Source organism: Gallus gallus, chromosome 6 (genome assembly GCF_016699485.2).
Source record: "Gallus gallus isolate bGalGal1 chromosome 6, bGalGal1.mat.broiler.GRCg7b, whole genome shotgun sequence".
Lineage (NCBI taxonomy): Eukaryota > Metazoa > Chordata > Aves > Galliformes > Phasianidae > Gallus > Gallus gallus.
Window position 1 is genome coordinate 7,889,424 of NC_052537.1, and position 15,173 is coordinate 7,904,596.

General features: G+C 39.4%; 1 long non-coding RNA gene across 2 annotated transcripts in view; it reads right to left on the bottom strand.

Annotated features, from left to right (window-relative positions):
- The window catches only part of LOC101748440, a 183,336-nt gene that overhangs the window by 113,327 nt on the left and 54,836 nt on the right, over positions 1-15,173 (bottom strand). For both annotated transcript variants that reach the window (XR_006939541.1, XR_003075912.2), the window contains exon 4: positions 4,257-4,409. This is a non-coding gene — a long non-coding RNA (uncharacterized LOC101748440). The remainder of the gene's footprint in view (positions 1-4,256; positions 4,410-15,173) is intronic.

Sequence of the window (15,173 nt, forward strand, 5' to 3'; positions counted from 1 at the left end):
CCTAGCCCATTAACTCGCAACTGAGAGAGAGCTTCATATATTCCAGCCACCATTCTCTCGCCACAAGAGCAACTCCCCCTGCTCACCTTCCCGATCCACCCTTTCCAAAACAGGCTGTATCCATATACTGTGGCACTCTAGTCACAGGAGCTTATCTCCGGGATCCCAACAATGCAATTCAATTGCACACAGATTTCTAATTCCTCATGTTTAATCTCAGTGCTGCATGTACAAACACTTCAGAGGTATTTGCTGGAGGAGACAGCCCAAGAAGTGATAGCAGTAAAGTGATAAAAGAATGTTCTGCTTATCAAAATGATTGCAAATGCTTCTGAAATGCAACTGAAATGTACACTTCAGTATTGCTCTAAAATCACTGAAATAAGAGCTAAACAAAAAGTACACATTTGGTACAACAGCCCACAGCCCTAGTCCCAGTAAACAAGAACTACTGGCATGCTACCAGAGATACCAAATTGCACAGAAACAGTAATGCTGATCTACTCACACCACAAATAAAGCCAGAAAAATTAAGAAACTGTGTAATATGTATACTGAGTGTCCCTGCACCACCCAAGTCTGCATTGGCTGTAGCATGAGCTTCAAATTATCCCACAAACATTGTAGTAAAATGGTAGCTAGGAAAAAAAAACTCCATTCTGGAGTCTTCCTTTCCTGAACTACCCTGAGTAGGAAGTACATGAGCACAGCTATATGACTGGTATCACAGCTTGTTTCAGGGAAACCACATGGTACACGGAGGAACCTATTTATGAAAAGTCAAATATACTTACAAATGAGAAGCTGTAGTCAGTAAGCATTTATGCTTTACCTTCCCATTATTAATGCTGGCAAAGGACAGCACTCAGCCTCTGCTCTTCTCCAGTGTATTTCTGTTTCAATATACATATCAATATTAATTTCTCCTGCTGAGTTACTGTCATATCTAATGAGCAAACACACAGTATGTGACATGTCTTTTTATGCCCTTGATTTTTTACATTATCTCTAATTAATTCAGATCACTAATAGTACATTTTAAAGTGGTCACAATTAAAAAATCATATGCTGTAATACTGCACAAAACTTACTCAGTGCACAAAACCACATACCTTATCTCATTCCCCATCACAAAAGATAGCTGCCCAATTACTAAACTTTTCATTTAGAAATCCCACCAATAACTAATGGAGCTTGAAAAGGTATAATACTACAGTATCAGAAAGAATGTGAATACAATCTATCTACTTAACTATAAGCAGAATATTTATGATTCATGGTGGTGGTAAGTTGGTTGGCTCTGCAGACACGTATACTGAAACGCGATCTTCTCCAAGATGTTTACATTTTAACCAATCAAGCATACTGACAGCACTCGGTAATAACAATGCCACACAAGAACCCTCTAAATCATGGAAATCCAATGTTTTGGACTCTCTGGGTCACACTGAGTGAAGAGGAGTTTTCTTGGGCCATGTATGAAATATGTAATATACTTTATGTACACAAGTCACACCAAAAGTGATGCCTCCTATTTATTTCCGCAGAAAGAGCACAATAATGCTAACTGATAGAGCAAATGCTCAGCTACAGAACTCTAGTTTTCAACAGCCACCACCATTAGCTGTGCATTTTTGTTATGAACCATGAACCAGAGCCTGCATACTGTGCTCCTAAAAGCCTGCACAAGCAGGCTTATTACCTTACTAAATTCTTTTATAAAATAACACAAACCTAAGTTAAATAACAAGAAAACTTGCATGTCTGTTCAGTAACAAAAAATAAAACCAAAAAGCCACAGGTATACAGACATACGTGCATGTTGGTAGGCTGAAGTATTATTACCAGTAATCACTGTGTTTGATTTGCCAAGTGCATGTCACGTGTAATACACATGGGATTCAATTCAACTGAAAGCGTGAGGCAGGTAACAAGAGGTGGAGTAAGCCATGCACTGCCCTGTCCACAGGTCCCATTGTTGCCTATGCAGTCCACACTTGAGCTACATGCTATCAGCTCATAAAAACTATTGCTAAAAATCATATAACAATGTTAAGTTTATGAGCCTGTGGGGCCATGTTACTAGCTGACCAGGACTGCACGTGACCCATGGGCTGGACATTCCTGCTCTACGCTATAATCAACAAGATTTTTAAGCTAAGAAGTTGAACCACAATGTTAAATTAATTTCAGGTATTTCCTTCCTACTGATGGCTTCAATTTCAAATTAAACCTGAATTGCATTGCTCCCAATTTCTGTAAACAATCCCAACTCATTGTTTTTTCAGGAAGGCAATAAAGCACCAGTGAGCATAGTGCCTTTCAGAACAACACACAGGCCAATCCTGGATTCACTGGTCACACCTGTATTTGCAAATGTCGTGACCTAACAGAAGACTAATTAAATGAAACAACAAAGCATAGAACTTCACATCCACATTCACATCTGTTATACAGATTTTTTTAATTTAGATTAGCTTTTCTCTCATTCCATGGTCTGAACACTCAATTGAGTTTCTGTGCATTAGTGCACTTCTGGATTGTGTCCTCCAATTCTATCTAGTACAAAAGGAACTCAATCTATGCCTCTAAAATTATTTTATAATGTGAACCAAAGCACAGTAAAGGGTTGCAATCAAATGTGCTTCAAAGTCATGCTCCTGATTCAAAGCAAAGCACAAAGGGAGATGCACCCAACAAAGTCACTGAGAGCCCTATCATTCCCTTCAGCGAGAAACAACTTGGTTCATTTCCCTGTCTCTCTGTTTTTATTTCCCTCTCATCTTTCAGCCTAGATTTAGTAATAGATGAAGAGAATGGTAGAATCAATAAATGCAATGGAAGAGCAGTTTGTTAAATACAGGAAAACTTTGCCAACGTGATTTTTTTTTCGATAGTTTACATTTACTCAGATTTTTCTTGTTTTGACAGTCAAGCCCTTAAAATTAAGGCGATGGGACACAGTTGGTATTTCTAGATGTGTGTTCATAAATGTGTTTCACCGTTAGAATGTCAAGCCCCAGCTGACATGAAAGCAATATGATTCTGCAAAGACTGAACAGTTTTTCCACATTTGCTAAGCTGTATATCAGAGCTTTAAAGAGCACACCAATGATGGCAAGGCGACATATATACATCAGATCATTAATATCCTTCTGTCCAAAGTACTTTCCTCAAACGTACTTCTCCTCACTCTTGCTGAGGCACAGGGGAACTAAACATGAGGCGGTATAGTGTAGTGCACAAACTGAACATGGAAAGTTACTGCAGAAGTATCTGTTTAACAACCTCATACCCAGAAATAATAAAATATTCCTTTTGTATTATCTAATCCATAATCTTGCGTAGGAGAATCTCCTTTACATGATACATACATTTCATTCTTCTAAAAAGCATTTATCTTGTCATTTATTATTCACATAAAAAATGATTAGGTGATTTTGTAGACTTACTCTGTAGCATGGACCTGACGTGAAATTCAGACATACATTACAAAGACAGTATGTATGATATTCAACTAAGCCATTTAATAGCACTTACTACGGTCATAAAACATGTGGCAGAACCCTGTTCAGATTATGTAGATAAAACAGATCTTTTAGCATGGTCAATCCTCATATACTTTAAGCCATGTCTTTTCTATGGAAGAGCCTAGATACCACCTCTCTGATGCACCTTACAGAAGCCATAGGAAATGCGAACGCTTTTGCCAAACCAAAGGATGCATCCAGCCTATCTACCCTTTCTGAAAGCATACTCGGTATTTGCAGCCTTCAGCAGGTTTGGGAGGACAGGTTAAAATGAAAAGCCTTCTATTTTGTCTCAGTCTTTAATAGATGTATCACCAATTTATGCAGTGAAAATCTTCCTGTCATTCTCTCTTTCTATGACACCAGAAGCTGTAGCCTCAGCAACCAACAAGATACTGATCAGAACGTATACAAAATCTTTTTTGTTTTTTCAAGAAAGGGAGGCTTCTAGGAGTATAATGACAATGCACAACAAAGCTTCACAAACCTGTAAAGTTTACAGGGAAATAGAGACTGCAGCAAACATACACCATAGGCTTCCTATTTGCTCTGATTAGTACGCAGTATGCAACGTCACTAATACCTTCTCCCTAATGCTCTACAAGATGCAGAGATCTGTGTAGTGGATCAGGTTAACTGCCTATGCAGCCTCCCCCTCTACAGCTCTCCAAATGCATACATTTGTCCATGTTTCACTGGTTGACAGACATTCTCAGAATCACATACCTTTACGATGTTCTTCTGAGTATGCTCTGCGGAGCCTTGACATCACCCAGAAAGGATAAGGTTTCAAGCGCAACAGAATCCTTGTGGTGAAACCTGCTACAGTTACTGTAGATATCACTTGATCACCTGTCTTCCTATCCAGTGGTAGTGGGCCTGAAATATGGGGTAAAAAATGTAGTTACTAAAATCACAATCCAAACAGCAAAGGGACCACGTGCATAGCACATCTCTGCAGTCCCCAGCCACAGGAATCCTTGGCCCATTAGTTCTGCAGCAACCTCATCTCATTCCCTATGACAGAGGAGAAATGAACCTTTAATTATAGACCCCCATTCACGTTCAATAATTGAGGAGCACTTCTTCCTGCCTTTGCTATTTGCCCACGCTGTTCCTGCCACTACTGAATGGCTATTTTTGTCTTTTTGAAGCTTCCCTCACCTGTATCACACAACTGCTGCCCACACTGTCTCTCACAGCAGCTGTTTCTAACGGGCTGCTTAGTCACAGCTGGAGGAAATAATTAGGTCCCACATTAAGCCTCTTCAGCTGCTGTTGAATATAAAGCATACACTTTTATCACTTTCATCCTGCAAGAATTATTGGTAGATCTTACACAAAGTGCATGGAGGGTCTGTGAAATACCTAGTCAAATTCTGCTAAGGTATTCTACAGTTTGTTATTAGTGCAAAATGAGAAGAGATTTCGGTCTCATTACTACAGTAGTCTGGAGTTAGACTCTTTCAAATCCTTGCGTACATCACACTTAAAAAACTGTTTCTTTAGGTGTATCTATCCTGAACTTTCCTTGCAAGAGTGAGTGTATATACAGTTCCCCTGATGCACCTACACTGGATTTCTAGTAATGACTACAAAAATAAAACACAGTCAACAAAACCAACTGTGTCATATGCCAGTGTGCCCAAGCTTACCTGGGAAAAAATTAAAACAGATTAACTCCTACAAATAACTCAGTTCTACATTATGAATTTCAGCAAAGCTGTAGCATTTAACCACAGCAATACTATGAGCACCTCTTTTAAGAAAACAGCTTAGGGATGCTAAAAGGTCTTCTCTGCAGCTTCAGGCAGAGCTGCACTCTATTTCTTTAAAAATCATGAGATGAATTTGCATTCTTCCAGTGTTTGGCCAAGGAAAATTTCATTAAGGATGCAGAACTGTAAGAATGCAAATCATGCACTGCAGTGGTTTTGCTGAGATCTTCCTATTCATAATTATGATGAATGCCTTCTTAAAATTGTTCTGATATATGTATGTACTTCATTATGGATGGTTGCTTTTGTAAACAGTTATTGAAATGCCATATCCAGTTTTATGTTTTCTAAAAGCCTCAGAACTCTATAATATTCATCCAGCCAAAACTCATCACTAAGAATAGATGATTTTTACAGGAGCAATTGAACAAACCTAAACCAGATTACACACCTGCTTTCAGACAGCATTGCTTCTGTTAGCCTCTTCTAGAGGTGCTGGGGCAGCTGAGATTGTTTTTGCCAGTGCTCACAAAGTAGAAGAGTTAGCAGTGCTTTTAAGACTATCAAAGACAGTCATGTTTTCAAGAGTGCTCTGGAAGGAGAAGGTTGAATAATAATGTTTTCAGTTCCTTTGTCATTACCAGCAATGCTGATTTAGAAGTGAACATTAGAACCAAACACTTGCAGAAGGCACCCATATTATCAGAACTACTCTAGCAGTCTAAGGGCTTCCTGCAGAAGGCATTATGAGTGACAGTTTACACAGTACTGCATAATACTGACATTTTAATCCAAGTATGACTCTCAAAGGACAGACAGATGGACTATAGGACATCTTGAGTCATGTTTGCCTCTAATTTATGCAACTGGCAATTCTTAATATGGTGGGCCAAGAGTCAAGAGGATACCCCAAACCTCTGCCTTTTTTCCCTCCAGCCCAAGAGGACTTCACCCTGTTAACTAAGTTGTTGAGGCCAATTCAAAACACTCTTGAGACCACATTGCAGCCAGTCTAAGGATGCAGACATAAAGCCCCATATGCATTCCTGCTCAGTTGTGCTGGAAATAACAGCGCATGAGCTGAAAATCTTATTTTTAAATTTTAAAGCAGTATATACTTGTAAAACTGCAAGATAAGAGTTGTAATCAGATCTTCCGGAAAGAAAAAAATGAGAATTTAATAGGCAATAATTTATTTATAAAGAAAACGTCGTACTACAGACCACAGTTGTCAGAAAGAAAAAAAATGCTAGTTCCTATGAACTTCTGACATAGAGAATCATCTGCTGAAATCTGGATGTTTCTAAACTATGTCATAATCATTACATAAAATAATTAAAATTTCTTCTCATTCAGAACAACTGAATAAACCAAGATCACCTTTTGCACACAATAATAGGTATTCATCAGAACCTGAAACCAAAACATTACAAATAATGAATAGAAATGACCTGAAATAGAAAATACCCAAATATTCTTTAAAGACACTGCCAGAAATCCTTCAGACAAAATCTCCCAATTGGAGTACAAATAATTCTACTGAGAAAAACACCTGAAATATTATATATTTATTTTGGTGTTTTTAGAAACACTTAAAAGAAGTTGAGGATAACAAAGTGACATTACATAAAACCAAAACAGAAAAAATATGGTTATTAAAACCCTCTCCCTGTCTTTGTCTCAGAGGAACCTTTCGAACCACACTGTCAGAGGTATATGCTTTTCTGCTACCAGAGGAAGTGAAAGCACCTTTTTCATGAGTGACATTCAGTATGGAACAACACATAAAAGAACTCTGAGGTGAAAGATGTTGTGCTGGTATTTTCTTCACTCTGACAAAGTATAAGGAATTAGTAACAGTAGCCAAAAGAGTCACAGTACCACAAAATTGCACAAAGAAGCCATTCAAAGAAAAATATTCAATGATGCCACCTGCCTTGAAGAATACAATTAGTACTCCTAGCTGGTTAAAACCCTACACTTCTTTAAACAATGTCCCCATAATTCCTTGTCAAGGACTTTCCAATGATGGATAACAATCTACTAAATAAATAAATAAATAAATAAGCTATCAGAGGTGCCCACATATGCTCAAATACACATTGAGCGCACCGAGTAACTTATCTCTTGGATGACTTCACATAAAGCACTTCATACTAGCTGCAGTGACTGTAAATTCATAAAGCAGCTAGAAGCTGTAAACCATCATCATCAATGGGGCAGCTGTTACATACAACCAATTAACTTGCAACTACTGCTTAACTGTAGTTTCATTTCTTTTCTCCCAGGTATGATACGAAGCTTTTCAACACAGTATCAGAAGAACTGTATCAAAATGTTCAAAAAGCATCAACAGCAAATTTGAAATTAAGGTATAGAAATAATTCATCTATTTCTGTCTGGGTGACAGTAAAAGCTTACATGTTGAGGACAGCGTAACGTTAATGACGGTTAAAATAATGAAAACTCTTCTTATAAGTAAATACTTATTTTGTTTTAAGATACTTTTCAATAAAATCTTAGGAATTATTCCTGTTAACTCACTAGTGTAAAATAATACAGTAAAGAAAAGGCAAAATTTTAGAGTGTGTGAAGAAATGAATATGAGATGTATTACTTTATTGTACTTGCCAAAGACAATATAAATCATCTTTAATAGAGTCCTGGATTCAGCAGATACAGCAGCTGTATTATACTTTTTGAAATAGAATCTAATATTGTACAACAGAGAGCCCATCACTGTGCTTTACTGAGTAGCTTTTACGTAAAGGGAAGAAAAATAATTAGTAGCAGAACACTTCCCAAATAACAAAAAGGGATCTTTGTGGTACAGACACCCTTTGGTTAATTAGAAACTCTATGGATGATTTCTCCCCCCCAGCTCCAACCTGCTGCTTCAAAGGCATTTGAACAGGTTTGAGACCATGATGAACTCCTACACAGGAAAAGAAAGAACAAGAGAATAATTCTCATACTGCAAGAAAAATAATACAGAATGCATAGCAGAGAATGAAATCAGATTAATCAGCATCACTTCTAATTATACCAATAGCAGCCCCATTAAATAAACCTTGAATGGGACTGCTTGAGCACTAAAACACTGCTAACACCATAGCTATTGTTGCAATAAACTCATTTATCTCACAATGTTGAGGTGTTTTTCTGTTTGAGAACATAATCTTACCATCATAAAAACATACTTAATGCTAGGGACTTATGACCTGTACTATCGGAATCACTTATAATTGCAATTATGCTCAAAACTATAGAAAAATGCATTTTTGGAAATCTCTTGCATTTCAGTCCTTCTTGTCCTCATATATACCCTTAGCTTCTAATAATGAGCAGCTGTGGAAAGAAATTACTGGACTGGTAGGATAACAGCAGTGAAAGGAAGAATATTACCCTAGGTGATTAAAAGCAAGAACCACACACCTGGTCTGAGGGCAGAGGACCACACTGAGATAACCAGATGTACAAAGAGGACCAGATTGTGTAGCCCTTATTTTCTCTACTTCAAAAAGAAAACAAACAAACAAACAAGTCTCCCAAAAAACACACAGAAAGACTTTTGCCTAACAGCTGCAAAATCATATTTCCCAGAAACAGCCTTTCTCCACATATTTATAATTCAAAGCACTGTAATACAATGATCGTATAATGTAAGACCCAATATAAACAATCCAATCCTATTTGTTTTAAAGTAACAGCTTACATCCCCTGAAACAGGAAAGCTTTTACATAAGCTTTTCAATATTCAGCTGGTACACAGCCAGCTTTTAAGGTGGGGGAAAACAAGAGGAATGCATGTAACGCTTAAGCAGTACATGGCGAAAGGAAAGCTATAATTCAAATTAAACCTCAAAACGTATCTTCTGCTCAGGAGCACCACGTGACACAATCCAATTCCAGCAGTTCCCTCCGTTTACTTTAAAATTATATTGTACAGTATCTTCTCATTTAACATTTAACATAGCTTTGAGCAACCTGGTCTAGAGGGATGTGTCCCTGCCTATAGCAAGGCGTGGAACTACATGATCTTAAAGGTCCCTTCCAATCAAAACCATTCTAGGACTCTACGATTCTATAACATTTACATAAGAAGGAGTTTGCGAAAGGGCTCTTGTGTTTGGGGAACTACGCACCTGCAGCCCTGCTACATCACACCTAAGAGTGAGAAACAATTTCAGAGTTGCCAGAAAGAGATGTAACGGTCAGCAAAAACAACTGCGGAAGACTTCTAAGAGCATCATAGAATCATAGAATTGCTCAGGTTGGAAAGGACCTCAAAGATCATCAAGTCCAACAGCAACCTAACCATAGCACCCTAACTCTAACAACCCTCTGCTAAATCATATCTCTGAGCACCACATCCAAACGGCTCTTAAACACATCCAGGGGTGGTTACTCAACCACCTCCCTGGGGAACCTATTCCAGTGTTTCATTATTTCTTACCCTTAATGTCTGCGTAAAAGTGTGAAAGTATTTTTCAATGCCGCAGTGCAATCCCACTCCACTAGAGAAGCACCCTCCCCTCAGTGGCGCGGAGCAACAACCATTCCTACTTCACGCACCACCTCACCCTCCCCACACTTACAAAAGCGGCTCCATGCAACCAGCGGCACCAAGTAACATCAGCCCCGCTTCGGAAGCGACCAGCCAGCGTGCCACCCCCTGCAACACCAGCGGTGTTTTCCCTCCGATCCTTTCCAAAAGAGCGGAAGAAAAGACGAAAAAAAAACAAGGAGGCAGCTTTCCTTCAGCCACGCGGGGAGGGCTCGCGCGGGGGGCGGCGGTGCCGGGCGGGAAGGGCCGCGCCTCGCGGCAGGACGGTCCTGGGCTGCGGCCGCGCTGCTTGCAGGCGCCCGACACGCGGGCATCCCGGCACCGCGGGCAGCTGCAGCAGCGGGCGGGAGGGAGGGCGCGCGGCAACCTCCGTGCAAACAGCTCGAGCTTTGCAGGGGAGCGTGCCGTACCGCAGGCCGGGGCTGGTCGCCCAGGACTCAGCTTTGCTTCCAAGAGGTTTTGTCCCGGCCACGCGCAGCTGAGAAAAGCACAGAAAATAAGCTGTAACATCCTATGCCCTGTTATTTTTTTAGCACATTAATGGTGTTGGATGAAAAAGACTTCCATCATCTGGAGAAAAATGATCCCTGAGACAAGGTGTAGCACCAACACATCATCAGTAAGGCACAAGAAACATTCATAGTGCTCACTGTTAGAAATAAATAATACAACTGTCAGACATTAACATGCTATCAAGCATAGATTATTCACTCGTGTTCACATTTGCAAAGCATCCCAACAAGCTAAGAGCTGGAAGAAGAAAACACAGCATATATCGGGGATGCTGGGACCCAAGAAAGGCATAATGCTTCCTTTCAGCAAGGGTGATGAGCGGGCAGCAGCAGGGGCTGACAGACTCGGGATCTGTTTGATCCCAGTGTGAATTGGGATCACAAATGAAGTTACGTAAGTAGTTTTAGGATCTCCATGAAGACAGAAGAAAAAGTATTGAAAATGAGAGGGAAAAAACTGTTTGGGACTTAAGAAGCAGCAGTACGATCACTTTAGTTTCCATTTTTTTTCTGAAGGCGGGGAAAAAAAGGGGAAGTAGAATTTCTATGTGGGACTACATCACTTTAGGAGGCCAGCAGTGAGGGGGATACAAACTGTCTGGAAACAAGAAAATCCCTACACCCCTAAAATACTGGAGTCAAAGAATGGGAGACCTAAATTACCCCACCAACTTAGATACGCTGTGAAATTCCAGCTGCGCTGAATCCGTTGTCCAAGCATTTGCTAAGTTCAGCCATCCAGGACTTCCCTTGAGAGGTGCTGGAAGCTCTCTCATCCTGTCTGTAATTTGGGATAATAATATACAGTAAGGAATACACCCCGAATGAAGCATTTTCACGTGATGGATCTTTAGTTATGAGTTGGCAGCTGGAAACAAAACTGCAGATATTTACAGTGTTGATATATGGATAGCTAGCTAGCTAGCCAGTGGTGGCATCACCCCTGTGCTTGAATTCCTCTCCCAACAGCTATTCATCTTTTTCCTGCTCCACACAATAAGCAGCACAGGTAATTGCAGCACAACTCCTGGAATCATAACACAGACTGTCATGTTATTTATAGACTCTTTATGACACCATAATATCCAATTTCCTTTCAATATTCCGTGGCCACCAAGCACATAATGAAACTAAATGAGAACGGACCAGATCCCTAAAAGGATTTAGGAAGGATTTAGGGGCTACAGAACTTCTTTTGATCCAATGGGAAAATCACTGCTTCCCCCACAAAGAATCCAAGTGAGTGGCTGCATGACTTCAGGATGGCTATTTCAGACGTCGCTCTCTTAAAGAGCTTTGTACATCCACTAAAATCTCACTGGACAGATCCGCTCCCAACCACATTCAGAAGTTTCAGCATCTGGAGGCCTGAGGAGTCCACCACTGATTCTGGGGATGATTTGTAGAAGTCAGAGGGTTTATGCATTAGCAGCCCTTGTGGCAAAGAGCTGACCCCAGTTCTTTCTCTTCTCTAACTAGCTGAGAAGAATCCTGCACGTTCTCACGTTCTTACTCCAGTTATAATGTGACCCAATATTTACACAGCTATATAGAAAGTATTTTGATTGCTAAGGCTTCTCCATTTGCTTTGTTTTACTCTTTAAAACCACAGAGAGGGGCATTTTGTTTTAGGCTGTGAATCTTCTAGTGCACAGACCTGTTCGTGAGGCGTGAGCTATGGCACTTAACTGGGAGGGCTAAAACCACTCCAAGCCTCACTCAGCACTTCTGTTCTGACAAGTCCCACGGAGCTCAGTGCTGAGCCTTCTTGCTCTAGGCAGCTTCTTGTGCGGCCCAAGTCATTCTACATGTTTTTTCCATAGAAAATGCTATCTTCTTCACACATAGCTTTATTTCCTTTCTAACCAGGAGAACAAAACCAATGAAAATTCTTGGAGAGCAGAAAATAATGCAAGCATAGAAGGAGGTCACTTTGGAAGACTTAAAAAAATCATTTTATGTATATTCAACTCTTGGCCTCTGAACACTTATTGGTAGTGCTCTTTAGAACAAACTCAAGCACATAAATACAAAAATATCATTACATACCTGTAAGAAAAATCAATCCAAAGATGAGTGAATATTATTTCAATCACAGTTTCTTGCTTTTATTGTTACTACTACAGAAGCACTGAGGTAATTTTTATTATTTTTTTAATATCCAAGTATCTTGAGATTTTATATCAAAATAAACTTGGATATTATTAAAATATTATTAAAATATTCTAAAATAGATGCTGAGGATTAATTTGGAACGTTGATACACATGTCAAGTACCGCTCTCTGCTGTTCCATCTCTGTTGTTCACAAAGTTTAGATGTTTGCATGGTTAACAGTATGACGGAATAGGATATAATTTCCAGGTATCCTATACAGAACAAAAAATATCTTTGTAATAGTAAGTAAGCAACCAAACCATACATTAATGTGCTTAAAGCAACTATTCACCAGTATGCTATCCTCAGTAGAACTGGGCAAAAACAGCTTCCTAAATTCTTGGGATACTTTCTCCAGTATGTAAAAATGAGTACTGAAAGAGTCTTCACTCACTTCTGATTATATGAGACCAATTAGAAGATACACCTAAACAGACTGCACTACAATTTAGAACTTAACCAAGTTTTATGATGAATGGAATTTAAACTTTCAAGATGATAAAAACTCAAAAACAAGCAGCTCTGCAAAGTCCCCAAACTCAGTCTGTTTTGCTGCTCTGCCAAGTTGCCTTAACATTGTACAGTTTCAGTCCGAAGAAATCACCCCAATGCACAGCACAGAAATGAGAAAAGTAGCAGGGTTTAAGTCCAGCTCAGGCGTCAGTGTTTGTATGCTATTCTTCTGGTTAACAAAGTGAGGAGGAAGATCCAGCACCCTACAACATGCTGAAGCAGGTATATAAGCATAATCTGTACACAATTTAGAAAACCATTCATATCTGCGGATTATCTTATTAGCCATTTATTACCCTCTGCTATAGTGTTATAGTTCTAAATGTCTCTGAGGAATCTAAACTAGATTTTTAAACTATGGAAATGAAACGACTGACATCATGAAACAGAGCAAGAGACAGGGTTAGATGCTTAGCTGGAAAAAATCAAGAACTTTTAACAAAGCTACACATACCCACATCTGCTGAGACTCTACTGTTACCCCTTTGTCACCTTTTTCCAATATTTCATACACTTTCACACATTTAAGCTTTTTAAATTACCTGTTCTAAGTGTTTCTGTTTTGAAAACATACAGGAACCATTTCTGCTTGGTGCCTACTTCCCCACAAAGCTGGCAGTTCACGCCTTTGCAGCCATAAATCAGAGCACACTAACATTCAGTATTTTCACAACCAAATCTGGCTGCTTTATCTAAGCTAACCAAGAGCAGACATAGCCTGACCAAACGGAGTAAACTGGCAATAAAGGGTGTATGATACTGGTCATGTAAGAAACGGCGAGGTGGCAGGGCTCTAGAACACAGAGGGAAAATGGGATGTTAACACTTCTGCCATGAACTCCAACAGGACATTTACCCTGTTGCTTTTTCTTCTCTGCTCTGAACTTCATTTAAAGGAATTTAAATGGTCACTATGACTATGAAGTAAGTGTGCTAACCACCAGGCTAAAAACCCTATTGCTGCATCCCAGTCTCCATGCACATAATTCTCACTGCCTCAGGAGTCTATTGTATTTCAATTAAATTATTAAATAATTCTTTCCCTTGCTATTACTTATATCCCACCCCCTCAAATCATTTTCTGCAATGTCTCCTGTCAGCTTAATGCTGATGCTTTTAGAATACCTGCCGACCTCATGTTGATGCAACTCTAGCAGCCCTCCTACATAAGACATCTCTCTCTAGATTTAAGTCATTGTTTCTCCAATACACAGAATATGGATGTTTGACAAGTTTCATCATTTCTGGCTACATGCTGATGTGCTGATGCTCAGGATCAGTTTCCTCTGAAGCCTGATGGGAGCTTTTCCTTGATACGAAATTCTTAACTGGACCATTTGTAAATTAAAATTGCCAGTAGTATACCTTTTAGATGTCCACTAACAATTCCTTGTTGCTACTAGTCCAGCTGAAATCAGTATGATAACAACCAATTTAAACTGTATTAAAGTAAAAACTGTGTTTCATTCACCTGCAGTAAAAAGAGATGATGGAAAAAAAAAAACTGTCCTCTGGATACATCACACTTCTTTCCATCAAAACAGTCCACAGCTGAATTCTGACCACCAGCTATGTGATATGTAGATATGTAGAGAAAGCCACTGCATACTGCAGGCTCATTTGGCCTCACTTAGTAGTCATGTCATTACTGCTGCCTCTGCACTAGACACAGATTTTACCTAAAGCACAAAGAAAATTATCTCTTAATGTTAACATGGATCTACAGGCCAAAGATGTCACAGAACCACACTGTTCTGTGACATTGCATCCAGAGGTCCTTCAGGGACAATGTGCCAAAGGGTGGTACAGAAATTTCCTTTCTAGATTGTCCCCGAAGTTCTCAGGGCACAATCGTCCTGACAAACATTTTCTTGAACAAACAACACTTTCACTAATGTCACAGTGGTCTTTGACAAAGTTCAGAACAAAAAGCCTTGGATGTAGATGTATTCTCTAAGGATTGTTTTTCAAACTCTGACCTGAAATGCTGATAATCCTATCAGCAGAACGTCAGAATGGGTACCCCTGAGATTGCTGCAGCCAGTGGAAACATAATTAGTACATTCCAAGAACCATATATTTCAGTGATATAGTAGTTTCTTTACCATACAATCTGGTCTGGAAAATGTTTCAGTTCTGAGAATGGAGAAACTAACTACAAGATTGATTTCCACTTG